Source organism: Aethalodelphis obliquidens, unplaced genomic scaffold (genome assembly GCF_003676395.1).
Source record: "Aethalodelphis obliquidens isolate GAN/ISIS:26980383/991018 unplaced genomic scaffold, ASM367639v1 scaffold2, whole genome shotgun sequence".
In the NCBI taxonomy this organism is placed as follows: Eukaryota; Metazoa; Chordata; class Mammalia; order Artiodactyla; family Delphinidae; genus Aethalodelphis; species Aethalodelphis obliquidens.
Window position 1 is genome coordinate 21,619,653 of NW_020837946.1, and position 20,190 is coordinate 21,639,842.

Consider the following 20,190-nt stretch of genomic DNA (forward strand, 5'->3'; position numbering starts at 1 on the left):
ACTCCAAACTAATTAAATTGAAATATCTGGGAGTAGGAGCTAGACATCAGTACTTTTTTTTTTTTCAAGCTCTTAATTGTGCAGCCTGAACTCAGAACCACTATGTTATAGAATATATATGCAACCTATTTTAACATCTTTCTTTATTAATCTTGGACTTTAATTCAGGATCTGGTTATATGAACACCCATGTATCAAATACTCTTTTTAATCCATTAATCACATTTAAAAAAACTCCATATACTTGTGCAGGCAAAGAAAATGACTAAACAGAATACTTTCTTCTTGGAATTCAATATCAACGAAAGTTGACAATGCCTTACTTAGGTCAATGATAGTAGTCTACTGAAAATATGATTTTTTTAGTAAAGGCCAGTATTAAAAGAGGAGAAATAAAAACTCATTAATAGAAACAAAATTTTGGACTCTTTTCTTATATTTACAACTTGTTTCTGATGCAGATTAGCTTCAAAAGAAGGTCTCGAAAGCTGAGTGCTACCATGTGAGTACATCCCTCCCTAAGAATGTAAGAGAGAAGGGAGCCACAAGCTATGTGAGAATACAATCTCAGGCTCCAAGTAGAAAACAGAAGCTGCTTATCTGAGAGTTCACAGATATCTGCTTTCTGACATTTCTACTAAGGCTTCAGTCACTCTTAAGATGCAATTTTTAAAAATATAATGGAAAAGAGCTTTCGTTCTTACCAATGTATTTACATTGCATAACATCCTGGGTAATCATGTCCAGAGGAACTCAAATATATGAAATGCAGAAGCTTCAACCTTGATCATATGATGCTGGGAAGCACAAGCCAGCAGAAGCAAAGTCATGTTTTCCATAGAAAAGCAAGTCTGACTCCAGTGGATTTATATTAAGAAACTGATACATTTAAAAGAAATGAAGAAACACGAAGCATTTCTACGGAAGTTTAAGATTTATGTTTATTGAGCATACGGGACACTCATGATTATATAACCGGTTTGTGGTACAAAGGAGAAATATAAAGAATCGCAGAGTTACCTGCCATAGCCCTTAATTTCACTGCCTACTCAGGGGTCGGCAAGCATTTTCTGTAAAGAGGCACATAGCAAATATTTTCTGCTTTGCAGATCATACCGTCTGTGTTTATACTACACAACTCTGCCACTGTGGAACAGAAGCAACCACAGACAATAACGGTGAGATTGGGTTCCAGTAAAACACATTTTACAAAAACAAGTAGCTGGCCAGCCCTGGCTAACGGGGCAGGCATGGCTGCACGCTGGTCTAGCGCATCATTTCTTTTTTTCTTTTTTTTTTTTTTTTGTGGTACGCGGGCCTCTCACTGTTGTGGCCTCTCCCGTTGCGGAGCACAGGCTCCGGATGCGCAGGCTCAGCGGCCATGGCTCACGGGCCCAGCCGCTCCGCGGCATGTGGGATCTTCCCAGACCGGGGCACGAACCCGTGTTCCCTGCATCGGCAGGCGGACTCCCAACCACTGAGCCGCCAGGGAAGCCCCCTTTTTAAAAAAAAAAAAAATTAGTTAATTAATATTTTTGGCTGCATTAGGTCTTCGTTGCTGTGTGCGGGCATTCTCTAGTTGAGGCGAGCAGGGGCTACTCTTTGTTGCGGTGCGCGGGGTTTCTCGTTGCGGTGGCTTCTCTTTGTTGTGGAGCACAGGCTCTAGGCCTGCAGGATTCAGTAGTTGTGGCTTGCGGGCTCTAGAGCTCAGGCTCAGTAGTTGTGGCGCACGGGCTTTGTTGCTCCGCGGCATGTGGGATCTTCCCGGACCAGGGCTCAAACCCGTGTCGCCTGCATTGGCAGGCAGATTCTTAACCACTGCACCACCCAGGAAGCACCATAGTGCATCATTTCTATGTGTGACCACACAACTCCTCTGCCTTGAAAGTCCCTGCCTCCACCCACCCTCCTATGCTGGTGCGGCCTTGAGATCTGTCGACAGATCTGAGTCTTCTTACCACTCCTCCAAGGTAATTGGATCCATTTCACCTTTTAGGTTGAGGACTGTAAAATCATGATCTCTAGGATAAAGCAGGCTCTTATAGCCTGAAAGCTTTTCTTATCATGCCAATTGCCTCCTCTGTATTTCCACTTAGATATTCCGTGGGCAGCTCAAACTCAACTCAAAAGCCATTGTTTTCCTCAGAAGACCTGCTCCTCATTGTGGACTTTCTGTATAAAGAATGGCCCTCCCTTGGATAACACAGTTATCCAAGCTGAAGACCTGAGAATTAGAGGCAACCTACAGGGCCATGGCAATGGCTAGGTAAGATGTGGCAGCTGCATACCATAGACTACTTTTCCATGCTAGGCAGCGTCAAAAGCCATGAATTTCAGATCCATACGGCAGCATGAATGAATCTCAAACACCCAGTGCTGGAAGTGCCAAAGGTAAGAAACCAAGCATGCTCTGTGATGTAGTACCATTTGTGTAATATAAAACTCATTCAGGGCTTCCCTGGTGGCGCAGTGGTTGGGAGTCAGCCTGCCGATGCAGGGGACACGGGTTCATGCCCCGGTCCGGGAGGATCCTACATGCCGTGGAGCGGCTGGGCCCGTGAGCCATGGCCGCTGAGCCTGGGCATCTGGAGCCTGTGCTCCGCAACGGGAGAGGCCACAGCTGTGAGAGGCCCATGTACTGCAGGAAAAAAAAAAAAAAATCCAACTCATTCAATAATAAAAACAACACTGTTTTTCAAAGATATAAAAATTCTGGTTCATAAATCAAACGCACTGAAGTGGGGGCCCTTGAAGTGGAGGCTGGGAAAAAAAAGAAAAATGATATCAACAAACTAAGAGAAGAAACTTACCAGAACAATGATGACAGTAAGCCATAATGATTAACTCAATTCTCTGTACTTAAAAATGTTTTTTTGAAGTAGAAAAGACTGCAAGGCTGCAAATCATATGTGCCACTAAAATAGGTGAAGCAAATAACTATTTGCCAATCATGATGTTTAAAAATTTAATGAGACGCAAGAAGGAAGAGATATGGGAACATATGTATATGTATAACTGATTCTCTTTGTTATAAAGCAGAAACTAACACACCATTGTAAAGCAATTATACTCCAATAAAGATGTTAAAAATAAATAAATAAAAAGCAAAAAAAAATAACAAAATTGAGGTTACATAATAATGGAAATTTGAACTATTTAGATCTTTTTCAGTTATATAGCATAAACTTTTGTTCATCTCATTATTAAATTATTCTACCACAAATGAAACTTTCTAGAGTTTACTAAAGAAGCCTGACATTAGCCCACTTCGTGATGCAAATGTCTTTAAATCTGCTGCTGTAATGAGCTGTCCAGATGTGGTGCAGGGTATCAAGACACACACCACATGCAGCAAAGCATGATTCAACCAGACACACACCATGACATCATCGCATAAGGCTTCTTTAGATAACATAGATCACATAAAAGTTTATAAGCAGAAACTCAAGACGCTAAGTTGTCATTTCAATTTGGAAAATTATTGCTTGATCAAAATATAGATATATTACTTTTTATTCTCTGCAAGAATAATTCAAAGTGAAAACACCACCAGTGTCTGCTAAAGGGAGCACAAGCCACCTGAGGGATGATTAAACTGGCCAATCTCTAATGTGTGCCTTAGTGACATTTTTGAACTTTGTGGTCAATGATACAAACTCTTGAAAAAATTATTTAGGTACTAAGGCTTTTTGATTAAAGCTGAATATATTAGATGTGAGAACAAGCCACAACTTTTATCAATGCAAGCATGAAAAACAGCAAAATGGTATTTTATTTTATTTATTTTATCTTATTTTATATTTTAGAAATATGGTATAGATCTTTTTATTTGTTACTATATTTTCACTTTTCTGTTGGTTTCAGTGGCATCATGTAGAAAGACAGGACTAAATATAGATTATCCCCCTGGCTCTTTAAAATCACGTTAATTCTATTTCTCTCAAACCAGTAAGCATAGGCAAACCCAACATCAAAATCATTCTTAGAACAGAAACAAACTCACAGACATAGAAAACAAACTTAACGGTTACCAAAGGGGAAAGAGCGGGGAGGGGGGGATAAATTAGGAGTTGAGGATTAGCAGATACCAACTAGCATACATATATATAAAATAGATAAACAATAAGGACCTACTGTATAGCACAGGGAACTATATTCAAAATCCTATAATAGACCATAAAGGAAAAGAATATGAAAAAAAGATGTATATATATGTATAACTGAATCACTTTGCTATACACCAGAAACTAACAAAACATTGTAAATCAACTATACTTCAGTTAAAAAAAAAAAATTCTTAGGAAAAACTGCAGTGTGGACAAAGGCCATTTCAAGGCCTCTGTATGTTCCCTTTCCTTTTCCCTTCCTCATTACTTGTCCCCGCCTGACCACCACACAAGGTCCTTGTACCACTGTTCCCCACTTCTGCCAACTTATTTCAGGCATGTCTCCTTCCTTTCCTTCATTCCTTCAGAATATCCTGTGCTCTGTCGCAAGAGACACCGTGCGTAAGTGCTTTACAAACTGCAAGTCACATTACAAGGCCTTTTTCATTACCTACAGTGATCAATATTAAGTAGGCTAAAATAAATATTCATTATTTTTAAATAATAGAAAATTTAATTGGAGGAGGTAGGAAGGAAATATTGAGAATGAGTCTCTTCTGCTCTTTCATTTCCAGGTATGTTGGCAGAGATTGCTAATAAGCTGATGTGTTACTGCCTTTCCTGGCCATGTCTGGATTTTCATAGAAGGCAAGATACTCTAATCCTAAGGAATTTAAAGATACGGATGTCTAATGGTAAAATTCCAGACCCTGGACTTTCGGCTAGGAGGGAAGAGCTGGAGCGGAGAGCATCCTGGAAACACCAGCTAAGCCACACACCACACAGTACTGGCTGCCACTCAGCTCAGTCCAGGTTCTATAAATATTGGCCTGGCATTGGAGAAAAAATCCAAAAATAAACGGTGATTATATAAATTCTAATTTTATGTGTGTTGACAAGTTTCTGTGACTCTATATCCTATTTCTTTTTAATAAATTTATTTATTTTTGACTGCATTGGGTCTTCACTGCTGCGCACGGGCTTTCTCTAGTCACGGCGAGTGGGGGCTTCTCTTTCCGGTGGCTTCTCTTGTTGCAGAGCACGGGCTCTAGGTGCACGGGCTTCAGTAGTTGTGGCACGTGGGCTCAGTAGTTGTGGCACACGGGCTTAGCTGCTGCACAGCATGTGGGGTCTTCCCGCACCAGGGATTGAACCCGTGTCCCCTGCACTGGCAGGCGGATTCTTAACCACTGTGCCACCAGGGAAGTCCTTTATATCCTATTTTGAACAATCAACACTTTGTCTTAAAGTCCTGTCTTGTCAGACTTTACAATATGGGGACTTTGTTATTAAAACTAATCTGGGTGGACATAGATGATGTTACATTTTAAGCCATCTGAATGTATATTTTATATCTTTAACTGGAATTTGTTACTGCTGTTTTAGATTTTTTTTTACTGTTGTTATTTAATGATAAGGCTAAAATTATTCATGTTTTGAAATCTCATTGGAAATGACAAGCTATGAACAACTGTCTTTCATCCAAACCATTAGAACAATGACACATGTTGACTCACTGGGGTCTTGTTACATCCAGTCTGTTACATCCAGTACTTTAGACTCACTGGGGTCTTGTTACATCCAGTCAGTTACATCCAGTACTTTAGACTATAAATTCAAGCCAGTTTCCTCAACCTAAAGTGCTATATCACCATATTTGGGCAAGGACTGTAGTGGTTCTATTATAAGCTTCTAGACTGGGTCTAGACGTTGAAAATTTGAAGCAAATTTTTTTTTCTATATACAAAGCTAAATCACCATATATTTGGTACCCATTAAGTAAACAAGTTCATTTTAATGTAACCCTATATTAGAGTTTAAAATATATGGGGACCTTTTAAAAAATAATGATGTTAAAATGCTTTTCCCCACCCTCACCCCTTAATTGATGCTGTAGGTAGAAGCAACCCAATATCTCTGCTGGACCTTAGATGTAGATGGGTATATCTTTGCTTATCCTATGTTAAGGGTGGAAACAGTTCTATCTCTATGTTGGGTACCCTTTTAATAACTGAGTCCTACCATTTAGGGCAGATTTACAGGTTCAAAATAAAGTTGGCTTTCCTAGGAGACAGAAGGAAGTACTATTTTATGTCCTTAACTTAGGGATACACTCTCATGAACCCTTTCTGATATGATTCCCATATAAGAATTTGCTCAGTCATTTTATTTAGCAAATAGTTATTGAGTCCCTTCTATGTGTCAGGCACTGAGCTGAGTACTGGAGGTACTGGCAAAAACAAGACAAATATCATCCCTACCCTCATGGAGCTTATAGTCTAATGTCAGAGACTAACGTTAAACAAATAATTATATAAATATCCATTTAAATGACAATAAGGGTCATAAAAGTGGGAGAAAAATAAAGTACTATTATAATGCATAATAGGGACATATACTCTGATTTGGGGAATTGGTGAAAAACTGAACTTAAGCTGAAGCTTGGTGATAGCCAAAGAGGGAGGGGAAGAGTGTATCAGGCAGAGTACATGCAAAGGTCTGAGTTTGAAATGAACTTGAGGGAATTCCCCAGTGGTCCAGTGGTTAGGACTCTGCGATTTCATTGCCTAGGGCATGGGTTCATCCCTGGTAGGGGAACTAAGATTCCCCAAACCTTGTGGCATGGCCTAAATAAATAAATTAATAAGTAAGAAATGATCTTGAGCTTCCTGGGGACTGAAAGAAGGTCACAGGGTGAAGCATAGTGAGTGATGGCGAGAATGAGGCTGGTCTTTGTGTCATGACACAAAACTTCTATATCACTTTAAATCATTAAAAAAAAAACTAAGTTACAGAAAAACATACATTTTAAATCCCATATTTGTAAAAAAAGAAAACAAAAAAACTGTATATTTTTTTCATAGGTCAAACAAAACATCTAGAAACATATATGCCAAATTCTGAAAGTGATTTCCTTTGGGAAATGAAGTCGATCAAAGGAAAATGTGGATTTGCACTTTCGACTTTACAGATTTCAAATGTGTTTGAATTGATGAACATCTATTCTCTTTACAGTTTTAACAAAGCAGTCTGTTAGTGTCCCCTTTTTCTTCTCAACAAAAGCATGTGACATCAGGATTGGCAATGCTTTCATGTGTGTCATCTAAAATGAGTGATTTTGGGGACTTCCCTGGTGGCACAGTTGGTTGAGAATCCGCCTGCCATGCAGGGGACACGGCTTCGAGCCCTGGTCCAGGAAGATCCCACATGCCGTGGAGCAACTAAGCCCATGCACCACAGTTACTGAGCCTGTGCTCTAGAGCCCGCAAGCCACAACTACTGAGCTTGTGCGCCACAACAACTGAAGCCCGTGCGCTTAGAGCCTGTGCTCTGCAACAAGAGAAGCCACTGCAATGAGAAGGCCACGCACCGCAACGAAGAGTAGCCCCCGCTCGCCGCAACTAGAGAAAGCCCGTGCACAGCAGAAGACCCAAAGCAGCCAAAAATTAATTAATTAATTAATTAATTAAATGAGTGGCTTTTTCCTTTTTCAGCTATACCCCTGATGATTCTTCAAATTGTTCTACAGTACATGAGGCACCCACACATCTCGCTGCTATGTGAATATCAGTGTAGACGTGTAGGGATCATCAGTCAGGGGTGTGGGTCAACACCCACAGGGACATTCTATGAGTCTCACGTGCAGGTTTTCAGAGAAGAGGCAGAGGTATTCCTAGTGCAATGTCAAAAATGAAATCATCGTGAACAGTAGCAATTGGCTTTAAGCTCTCAAGTACCCCTATAGTTTTCTATGTACTAATTTTGGTTTCACTTAGCCAAAGTAGGAAAATACAGTGGTAATTAGTGATATCTCAGTAATCCATCTCTGGAATTTTTTGGTAATGTGTTTAGAAAATTAAGCATTTTGAAAAATAATTTCCCAAAATGCAAAGTAATTTTACTACCTAAAACAAATGAATCCTTTATTCCTGATATTGAGTACACATTAAATAATCCCAAGTGGAGATCTTTTTTTTTTTTTTTTTTTTTTTGCGGTACGCGGGCCTCTCACTGCTGTGGCCTCTTCCGTTGCAGAGCACAGGCACAGGACGCGCAGGCTCAGCGGCCATGGCTCACGGGCACAGCCGCTCCGCGGCATGTGGGATCTTCCCGGACCGGGTCACGAACCCGTGTCCCTTGCATCGGCAGGCGGACTCTCAACCACTGCGCCACCACGGAAGCCCCCAAGTGGAAATCTTTTTGGCGTAAAGCTTGATTTCTTTTTTTAATAGAAAAGAAGACCCAGGTACTGTTTATCAGCTATATAAGCCAAAAAAAAAAAAAAAAATCAGTCTTTCAAAGCCAAAAATACTTACAAACTTGAATATGTTTAGATTTCTGGGATGGCTGAATTATAATCAACATGGAAAAGAAAACATCACTAAAACATTCTCTTGACCAAAATACACACTCCACCCTTCAGCCACTTCCTCAGGCAAGCATGTGGACAGAAAACTATTTACCCTCCCTGGTCTGCTTGTTAACTAGTCACCATTGTTAGAGGAATCCAGGTCCGTCTGCGCAAACAAGTCAATTAAATGCATTGTTAACAGATGTTATGGGCACCTATGATAATTTTATTATCATCCTATCATCTGGAAGCATCATGGGAAATGAAATAGTTTCTACAGAGATTTGTTGTTGAAATGCTACAAAATGCAAAACAACTATGAAACACATCCAAATAAATGAGCCCAAATGAAAAGAAAAACTATCCTCCACATTAAGAACTGGGGAGAAATGGAATAAAGATGGTGCTTAACGAGAGAATAAAATCCCCCCAATATGATGCTAGTTCATGGTGGCAATAAAAGCATTAATACTTGGAGCAAGAGTGAGAGTGATTTCACCAGTTCAGCGACTACTAAAAATCTCTGTTCTTACCTTAAAGTCAAATAGATTTTAAACACAAATATCTCTTGAGGCTTGACATTAGTTAAAAAGTGATTGTTCACTGGAGGGTAGGAGAAGGGGGGATGTGGATGGGAAAAGGTGAGAGGGCACAGGGCATATTTATAATGTGTATATATATATGTATATATTTTTAAAATAAATTTATTTATTTTTGGCTGTGTTGGGTCTTCGTTTCTGTGCGAGGGCTTTTTCTAGTTGCGGCGAGCGGGGGCCCACTCTTCATCGCGGTGCGCGGGCCTCTCACTATCGTGGCCTCTCTTGTTGCGGAGCACAGGCTCCAGACACGCAGGCTCAGTAGTTGTGGCTCACGGGCCCAGTTGCTCCGCGGCATGTGGGATCCTCCCAAACCAGGGCTCGAACCCGTGTCCCCTGCATTGGCAGGCAGATTCTCAACCACTGCGCCACCAGGGAAGCCCATGAATATATTTTTAAAGAAAACATTTCATATCATTAGGAAGTCTATTAAGTTCTCACGCTGATGGCTTTAATATTCTCAGTGGATTCAAAAGATGTTATTATGATATTATGTACTTATGCTCCCCAGTGAAATGGCATATTATCTAATCACTTAATTATTTTTTTATATTTCAAGATAGGCATTTTTCTTCCTGAATCGTTATATTAAATCAGTTCTCTTAATAAAATTGTTTGTCAAATTCTCTCTGTATGAAACCAAACTGATGGGATTTACCAATATCAACTAACCAAGAAAATAAACAGCAGTCCTTTTCTTGAAAATGAAGTAGTGGGATTTATACAACCACTTGAGAGAGGCTTAGTCAATCCCTGAGAAGCATAAAGAATTATTCTGGAATAGATTAAGTGCCTCTACAAGGCATTCTTCCAGCAAAGAAAGAGATAAGGGTCATCTATTTGAGGGACAGGGAAGTTTGTCTAACAGTATGACTTGCTAAGGAAAAATTCTCACTCCAAAGACTTTTTACACAAAATGGTGACTCACAGATCTGGGGAGAAGGGAAAGGAAAAGTTCTGAGAAGGTAAACAGACTTCACCTTTTGCATATCACCAGTTCATACCTGAGCTGAACTGGTAAGTGTGACACTAGCTGGGTACACACATAATTCCATGAAGATACTTTTGTTTCATGAGCATAAAAAATGAGTGAGAGCGAGAGACAAAATGGATACCTTATATCTAATGAATAGATAATTACTATATCTAAAAATATAGATCATCTTTAGAAAGGATCTCTATGATTCTAACAAGAAGTAACACGCTTATTTAGAATTGTAATCATTTTTCTAACAATTATCAATGAAGGGTCATAAGTATACAAGTCATTTCTCTTTCCAATTGCTAAGCTAAAAAGGGTTTCTTGAAACTCTGCTTCATTTCCAGTGAACTACAGTACAATATTGTAGTCTTTAGTTGCTACTGAAAACGCAATTATTCCAAGTGGTATGTAGATCCTTCTGTAGGTAAGTGATGCTTCGTAAGGCTCTAAAAAATTATTTATCCCAATAAATTTAAGGTAGAGATGCATTTCTCACAGTGCTTCACTCTCCTTGCTTTTTTTCCCCAGTACCCAGAGGCGTAGTAGACATTACATCTTCCCCCACACCCCCAAGTTCACAGTTGCACACTCAGGCTATTTCAACTCACTTGTACACACTTCTGAGTTATCAATCAGATGGGCATCCAGAAAAGAAACATCTTAATTTTTAAAAAGAAGTTTGTGGGACCTAAATGATAAATGAAAAGGATTTGTTTTAAAATTCTGTTACACTCAGCAATGGAATACCGTTCATTTTTTAAAAAATAGTATTGAGTACACTATTTAATGACATGGAAATAGGTTCATGATTTAGTGTTAGGTGGGAAATAAATAGTTACCAAATACTATGCTTACAAAGTATTTATACAGGGGCTTCCCTGGTGGCGCAGTGGTTGGGGGTCCGCCTGCCGATGCAGGGGACACGGGTCTGTGCCCCGGTCCGGGAAGATCCCACATGCCACGGAGCGCCTGGGCCCGTGAGCCATGGCCGCTGAGCCTGAGCGTCCGGAGCCTGTGCTCTGCAACGGAAGAGGCCACAACAGTGAGAGGCCCGCGTACCGCAAAAAAAAAAAGTATTTATACAGTTATAAGTAGAAATACACATACAGAGATATGGAGATCTGGAAAGTTAGAGCAAATTGATGGTGATTATCTCTTAGTGGTGAAATTAATAATAATTTTTATCACTTTTGTAGAGAGTTTATGTAACTTATGGGAGTACATTTATTTATTTCCGCCCTACTTTTACTCATTTTTCCATGTAGAAATTGAGTTTGGCAACAAGATTTCACATGGCTGCTTTGATGATAGGATATTAATAGTCGTTTTATCATCCTGGTGGTAAAGCCTTATCTTCCACTTCCTAGTATGATAGCTCTTCTTTCAGAAAGGCCATTCCATAGGCATTTATTCATCATGTGGTGAGTGTAAGTGAAGGGTCCAAATATAAATATTTTAATCACAGCTGCTTTCTTCCAGTTAGACTCCCCACTTTTCATCTCTCCACGGCAAATATACTGTCAATATATGACTCTGATAATCAGGAAGAATCAGAATTACAGGAGTCCCTAAGAGAATCTCCAAGGAGGACTAACGTATATTGACATGTATACTGACATGTATATGGTAATATATACCAAGTGTTTCATAAGCATGATCTGTGGATTCGGGATCTTAAGTAATGTGCCTGAGGTTGCCTAGCTAAAAGGCAGAGCTTGGACTGAAACCTAAGTCTAATTGACTGAAACCCCATACCTTTCCTCCGATAGGTAGCAACCTCCGTAAAATATTTCTTGACCATCTACTTTATGTCTGACACTTTACATACATTCATTTGACCCTCAGGATAACCTCAATGGGTAGTTATTGTTATGCCCAATTTACAAATATGGGAACTGTTGTTAAGAAAGTTTGGACAATTTCCCCAAGGTTACACTAGTACTACAAGGCATACTCAGATTTTAGCTTTTCAAAGCTGAGATATTCCTACTACTGTATAAGTTTGCTAGGGCTGTCATAACCCAATTCTACAGCCTGGTGGCTTAAACAACAGAAATTAAGCTTCTCACAATTCTGGAAGCTGGAGGTCCAGGATCAAGGTGCTGGCAGGTTTGGTTTCCTCTGAGGCCTCTCTCCTTGGCTTACAAATGTCCATCTTCACACTGTTTCCACCTGGTCTCTCCTCTGTGGGCACGTCTCTGGTGTCTCTCTGTGTGTTCAAATTTCCTCTTCTTATAAGGACATCATTCAGATTGGATTAGTGTCCACCCATAGGACCTTAATGGCCTCTTTAAAGGCCCTATTTCCAAATACAGTCACATTCTGAGGTACTGGGTGTTAGGACATGAACGTATTAATTGGCAGGGCAGCGAGGGTGGGGTAGGGTGGACCCAGTTTAGCCCATAACAGGCACACAGTAAGATCACATACAGATCTTTTACATACTTTCTTCAGCTCAGGTTTTTACCTCTTCCAAGGACTGAAAACTTCTCTATGAGTGTGCTTAATTCTAATGTATAAAAGTTTAGAAATACACTCATTGTAGAAAGAGTGATTAAATGGACCGAACTATAGGCAGGAGGATAGACTACTTAGCAGCAAACTATATAACTATGTAGAAAAGGAAGAGATTTCGCCCATTCTTGCAATGGTTTATTGTTTCAGCTTCTCCAGGGAATAGCAGAAATACAAGGGCTGATACTCAGACTGTTTTACAAAAACTCAATCTCTGCCCTCGGGTTAGGTGGGGTGATGCCTTAGGGATGTCCATGGCCCCCAGACATACCACCTCCTCACATCCTGTGGGGGGAAACACGGCTGAATGAGTCAGCGGCTAAGTTGGGAATCAACCCAGAGCTTCTGGAATAGTAGGTTCAACATGTAAAAATGAGAAAAATCCCCACAATCATTTTCACCCTGAAACAGCTGATTCTAAAGATATGATTCATTCAAAATAAAGCTAAATATTCCACCTACATACTTTTTGAGTCATTAGGAAAAGAGGTTTTTTTGTATATAAACATATATATACTTTTAGGGCATTTCCCTTTTTATACTTTTGGCAGAAACAGAAAGATCACAGGAATTCAACTCAGGAAAGAGAGGGAGGGAGGGGGAGAGAGAGAGATACAGAGAAAAAGAGAAATACAGAGATACACACACACACACAAACACATATACACATCACAAAACAAGGTATAAAACTAGTCAATGAGCAATGTGTTCAGATAGTATAGACACAGAATGAATTCAGAAACCTGTTCTGAAATCTGAACTACCAACACCACTTCACTTCATAAGACATGTTCCCATTCTTTTTCCATTTGTTCAGTGTGGACTTCATTTAAGACATAAATTATTAACAGTCTTCTGAAACCAATAGCAATGTCCACAAAATTATGTAGATAACAAACGTCAGCGTGTTTTCCATTTGTTTGTATTTGTCCTAATAGCCCAATGTAATTGTTTTACTAGACTGGCTTACCGTTAGAATATTTGTTAATATAATACAAATGAATTCAAAAGGATTTGGAAAAGATTTCGGGGAAAAAAAAGCTCAACTTGAAGCAACGTAGCTAGATAATCCAAATAGTTGATGTCACTCTCCACTTTTTATTCAAGACAAGCTTTCTTTTGTTAAGTACGTGATCTTATGCCAACAAATCATTGTTCTCAGTCCTGCACTGATCTAGTTTTTAAGGTAGACGTGGCAGCCACTTCCCTTCTAGGAAGCTAGGGACACAATAAGAGGATTCGTGGTTTGGGCCATTCACTCGGGTTATCACATTTTAGCCTCAGATCCTAGGGTCTCCTCATCCTCCTGTATGCATATTTTTGATTCCTCTTTTAGGGACCAAGACTGAGGAAGAATCCAGTGGGAGGCTTAAAACCTCCAGCATCGTAACAGCTGACGAGGTGGAGCCAGTGACAAAGCCCTCAGAGAGGACACCCTAACCAGCCAGGGCATAGATGTCAGTTGTTGGCCATAATGGTGGCCACATAAGCTTGGAGAGAAGAAGCTTCGACCCGTCCATTAGTATCAACAAGTTATGTAATTAGCATGGCTGCCTGAATGATAAACTTTTAACTGTAATGCTAAATTATATTTTTTTCCCTGGGTCACGTATTTAGTCCCATAGTTTCTCTAGGTCTCCTTGACCTCAGAGGATTTAAGGGATAGATTATATGGGGGAGAAGGAAAGAAGTGGGAAGCATTACCCCCGATTTCGAAATAGCTACACATCTCTTTGGAACTAGAACAAAGGTAGTGCACAAAACAATGGTAAAAGTGGGACGATAAAGCTTAAAATTTTGATTGGGCCTAGGTGGCACGAACTATATCTGCTACATTAGAATTTCTATCATGTTTAATATTAAATAAGTGAACACTCTTCTTCCTAAAACCTACTTCTTCACAACTCCTACTGTTCTAGCTTTGTCCAGCCTGCTTGGTCTAATTCTCTGGTCCCTCCCCCTTCTTTCAGCTTAAAAATATTGACATTTATTAGGACTCCTTTCTGTTCCCTCTTTGTTGTATTTTCAACCCTAGCTCATCTCTTCTACTCACATAAATTTAAGTATTATATATACTGACAACTCCTACATTTATATCTCTAGTCCGGACTTTGATTCTCAGCCTCAAACTTGAATAGCCAATTGTCTACTGTTATCTGCAGTTGGCTAACTCATCCAAGATGGAATTCTAGATACTCTCCTGTATCTCCACTCCCATCGGCCTTACCTTAACCCAGTAGTCCCAACCTTGGGACCTGGCACGATCATTTTCTACCCAGTTACTAAAGTCAGAAATCTGGGGATTATGCTGAGCAAATACTGATCTTCCTACCTACAAAATATATCTTTGTTCAACATTTCCCACCTGAATTACTGAAATATTCACCTAATCTGTATCATTACTTTTTCAAATAAGGTACCCCTCAAATCTATTTTCTGCATAGCTACCAGACAATCCCTCTTAAACAGAGGTTATCTCCTGTTACTCTCTTGATTAAAAACCTTTCAGGGGCCTCCTATTGTATTTGAGTAAAATGTAAACTTTTTTCCATATCTTACAAAGCTCCCCATGGCCCTGCCCCTCCTACCTGTCTCCTCTACCTAAGTCCAGTCACACCAGCCATTGTCATTTCTAGAAGGTTGCCTGAAAGGTTCTTTCCTTAATTCATCACAGGGCTGACTCCTTTTCATCCTCTGAGTCTCTGTTTAAAATTCACTAGTTTTAGTTAATTGTGTGTTCACCTTACTGTTTGTCTCCCCCACTGAAATGCAAAGGTCAGGGATCTTGACTGCCCTATTGTATTCTCATTGCCTAGAATGGTGCATGACACATGGAAGTATTCAGTAAATACTATTGAGTGGATAAATTAAAGAATGAGTGCCAAAATTATACAGCAGATTTTATGTAGAACAGTAGTAAAAACTAAAAGTGGTAATTAAAGTTAAAAGGTAACTGTTTATGTCCAGCTATCGTTTAACCCAATTATAATTAAGCTTAATTTTCAACACAGTAAATAAACTTTGTTAATTTTACTTAATTATAATGGAACACTATACACCTATGACATATATATGCTTAGTATTCATATCTGTATAGTCTAACCCTCACAGTTAATCACGTCTGAAGATTGTTGGCTCCCAATTCTTAAAAAGGGAAGGAACATTGATTTTATTTGGGAGAGCTTTAGAAAATTTTGGCAAATTTGTACATTTGCAACTTTGGCAAAAAAAAAAGCATACTTTTATTGACCTTATATGGGTAGAGATTTAATGCTTTAGCAGAAGTATTTGTTAGCATATGCAGATTACAGCTGGTTCACCTGGGGATGGTTATAAGAGATCACGCCATTTAATTCTTGATACCAATTCTTTCTCAGAGTGCTACTTTCTCATTCTTTGTTTTCCATAAAGTATTAGTCTTAGGTTGAAAGCAACCATGTTGAATTTTATCCTTTTTTTTTTTTTTTGCATACTGAGGGACCTCAGCATGAAACAAAGCATGTACTGTTTATAAATCTTTATTGGCTGGACGCTAAAATAACAGCTGCAAGTAGTTAAGAGTTAGGGGACTCTTCCCTGACCCCTCCCTTTGGCCATTTAAATTCTCTTCTGATGAACCTACAAACAACCCAGCTGATAGAGATTTGGAACATTCTCCAAGTCTTATTTTGACTAATCTAATTTTCTACAACACTTGCTTAGTTTTGCTTGGTTGGTATATTTGGGATTTTCTTTATAAAGATTTTTTTTTAATTTGATGGATGTATGGACTGGTTAAATGATGGATGATTATAAAAGGCAACACTTTTTACTGTTCTCTTTCTGGGAGAGATACTTTTTAAAAAGTCAGCCAACAAAGCTTCTAATTTAAGGTTTTAGAGATATGAGAATCTTTATACATGCATATTGCTCAAGACAATAAAAATGGACTTTTTCAAAATGGAATTTCCTACTAAGGAACATTCCATCACAACCTCTAAAATTATTAATTAGCAGGCCTAGTCACTCATGGCATTACCTTTTCCACTGGAAGAGAATTTCTAGCCAGTTTTCCATGAGTAAATGCAATGTTTCCAAGGGATGGACATGGGAAAATACTGCAGAGTAAAACCGGTCAAATTGAACTGAACTGAATCAAAGGAGGCACCATAAATACGTTAGATTCAGCACATCATAAAGGCTTCTCAGGAACTATTAGGGTAACCATATCCTTCACCCCTAATCCTAACTTGAATTCTAAATGAAGATGTTTCATGAACAAAGATCTTTACAAAAACATATCCAAGGAAATAATTATGAATATTGTAGGAGAGGAAAAAGGTTTTCTTGACCCTCTTAGAGTTGCTGGCTGGGTCTGAAAATTAAACTGACAAAGATAGATGAATAAGAGAAAAGCATACAGGTTTATTTAATATAAGTTTTATGTGGCCTGGGAGCCTTCATAATGAACTGAAGATCCAGAGAAAGTTAAACCTGTGTATTTTATGCTGGGTTTGATAAAACGTGGACAGTCTCAGAGGAGACAGATAGGTTAAGAAGTATGAGAAGAATGCAGTGAACTGAAGGAAACTGAGCGAGGTCTCAGTTAGAGCGAGGTTGTTAGAATTTTTCATGGTGTGCCCTTGTCTTCAGAGATAAGGATGCTCCCTTCCTCTGGGTACCGGGAGATCACCATTCACCTGAGGGTTATATGAACTGTTTCAGGGAAGAAGGGAAGGGAAGGGAAGTCAGAGTGACCTTCTTGCTTCTGTCATTTTCTCATATGCTTTCAGCTTAAAATATTCAATATGCCAAGGGTGCCCATATTTGGGGGGGTAGTGTGTCCTGAACCCCATCACTGTCAAGAAGAAAACCAAGTGCAGTAATATCCAAAGGGTCCCAGGTGATTACCAATAAAGATACACACATACTTACAATAATGAGACATGTAAACCCTTCTTCAGTTTCTTTTTTCCTCTTTGGAATAAAGAAGGATGATTTGACAGTAGTGCTTAATTTCTTTTCATAAACAATAGAATGCTAGAGCTGGACAGAATGGTCCTCAACATTCACAAATCCAGACAACATTTTCCTGTGAAGAAACAGAAGCCAAGGAATGGAAGTGAATTATCATGTGAGGTACATCTACCCACCAGACGTGTTGGGTTTAAAATTCTTCTCAACTATACCACGCTTTCTCCTGGCAAATTTTCTGACTGAAGGAAGATATTCAAAGAGGAGCTTGGGAAAAAGAGAATAAAGTGAACTGCCAGATGGGTTAATGAGAATTGTTTTTCATCTGTCTTCTAGGCTTGCTCCAAGGAGTTCTGTGAGGGAATTGAGCAGTAATGCCAAAGGCTTCCATTGTATGGAATGGATTCTCTCCTCCGGCCCCCACCCCCACCCCACCGCCCATGCATCTCCCCAGGCACTAGTTAAGGACCATCCTTGGGATAATTGAGAGAATAGCCACTTAGATTATTTCCTGTGTTCTGTGCTTCAGATGCAGCATGCCATTTGAGAAAGATTGAATTTTCTAACACAAAAAACAGAGAGCAATAGGTAGGCAGTGGCAAACCGAGGTAGAAGATTGAACAAACTAAGGAAAGAGCGTGGTATAGAAAGGCAAAGCAAGAACATGGACTTTATGACATTCTGAATTGAGTGTAAATCCCATCTATGCCACTGACAAGCTATGCCACAGTGAGAAAATGATTTAACTTCTATAAGCCTGATTTTCTTGACCTGTAAAATGGGAATAATCTAGCCTACCTCTCAGGAACCCTTGTAAAGATTAAATAGGATAACATATGAAGCACTGGCCCAATAGAGATACTTAATACATACTTTAAGGAGGGAATTTGAGTGAATGGAATGAACACACGGTCTTTGGAGTTGGATGGACTTGGGCTCATTTCCTGGTGCTGCCACTGATTCTCCTAATACGGTGCCTGGGATACTGTAGATGCTCAGTGAAATGCCAATTTCTTCCCTTTCTCTTCCCAGGTCTACCTCCTTCCATCAACCTGTGAATATAGAGCTAAATCTCTCCAAATGTTGTGTGCAACGGAATCACCTGGAGGACTTGTTAAAACAGACTGCTGAGACCCAGCCCCAGAGTTTCTGATTCAGTGTGTCTGTAGGGGGCCAAATTTTGTGTTTCTAACAAGTTCTCACATGGTGCTGAAGTTATTTCCCTGTGGACCACACTTTGATATCGATGTAGATATAGAACAGATAGTTTTGAGTGCTGGAGGACAAAGTCTTCAGCATTTTGGGCCCTCTTTTCGGTTTTTGATTGAAAGCTCTATTAAAGTACATTAACTGAGACAGCTTAACTTACTCTGATACTGATCATGACAACATGCTTGATTTCTATTCTCAGGTCTACCTTGTTTTAATTCTCTGTTCCTCCACTTACTGCTTTGGAATGCAGAGCTCGGCTTGAAATCAAAAAGAACAAGAAAATGACTAGGTCAATACTTGCTGAACCAGACAATTAATCTCAAGTGAAAAGCACAGCAACATATTTTCCAGTTTTCTAATTTTCCCAGATTTCTCATTTCTTTTTACAGGTGAAAACTTGGGGTAATCAATTAAATGGTATATCAGATATTGTGATCCAAGCACTGTCTGACTCACAGCTTGGGACACACACAAATGCAGCAGACTTAGGGCCAACATTGTATGTAAGCAGTTAGTTGCTGTTTATATCAGCGGTCAAACACTGGTGCTCCAGTGCTAGCTGGAGGACATATTTTGTTTTCTTTTATCTGAGTTTTTTATTTGATGACTGTTATGGACTAAATGCTTCTGCACCCCCCTGCCCCCCAGATCCCCAAATTCATGTATTGAAGCTCTAACCTCCCGTGTGGCTGTATTTGGGGACGGGGCCTCTACAGAAGTAACTCAGATTAAATGAGGTCATAAGGCTGGGGCTCTGATCCTATAGGATTAATGTTCTTATAAAAAGAGACATGAGAAAGCCCCCCCGCCCAACTCCTCTTCCTTTCTCTCTCTGGCTCTCTTTCTCCACGTGCACGCACTAAGGAAAGACGCTGTAAAGTGAGAAGGTGGCTGACTGCAAACCAGGAAGACAGCCCTCACCAGAAATCAACCATGCCGGCATCCCAGTCTCAGACTTCTATCCTCCAGGGCCATGAGAACATAAATTTCTGTTGTTTAAGCCACACAGTCTATGGTATTTTGTTACGGCAGCCCAAGCAGACTAGGACAGTGCTTGCATCCTATTGACCCAGAGTGCTTTTTTAAACTCTGAACTGGTCATTGTGCTGGATATCTTCCATTTGCTCCTGTAGATCTACTCGGCACCATTCTCCCTCCTCCATTTATGCTAAGTTGGATATTCCATCTGTTTTCTATTAGCAAACCTGATGATATGATTATCAACATTTTAAAAAATTGAGAGATTTTGCATGAAAATAAATCTGGATTTTCAGATTCTCATGAGAATGTTAGATCTGGCAACAGTGTTGGCAGTAACATACCAGCACTTCACTTTGTGACGGGGTGTTAGCGCTCAAGTTGGACATGCTTCACTCAATTACTTTACCAGGTTGGCCTCTGTGGCTATCTGAGAATACTAACCCTATTTCTCATGAGATAATGTAAAGAGCTATAAAGTCCAGATGCTTAGAAATC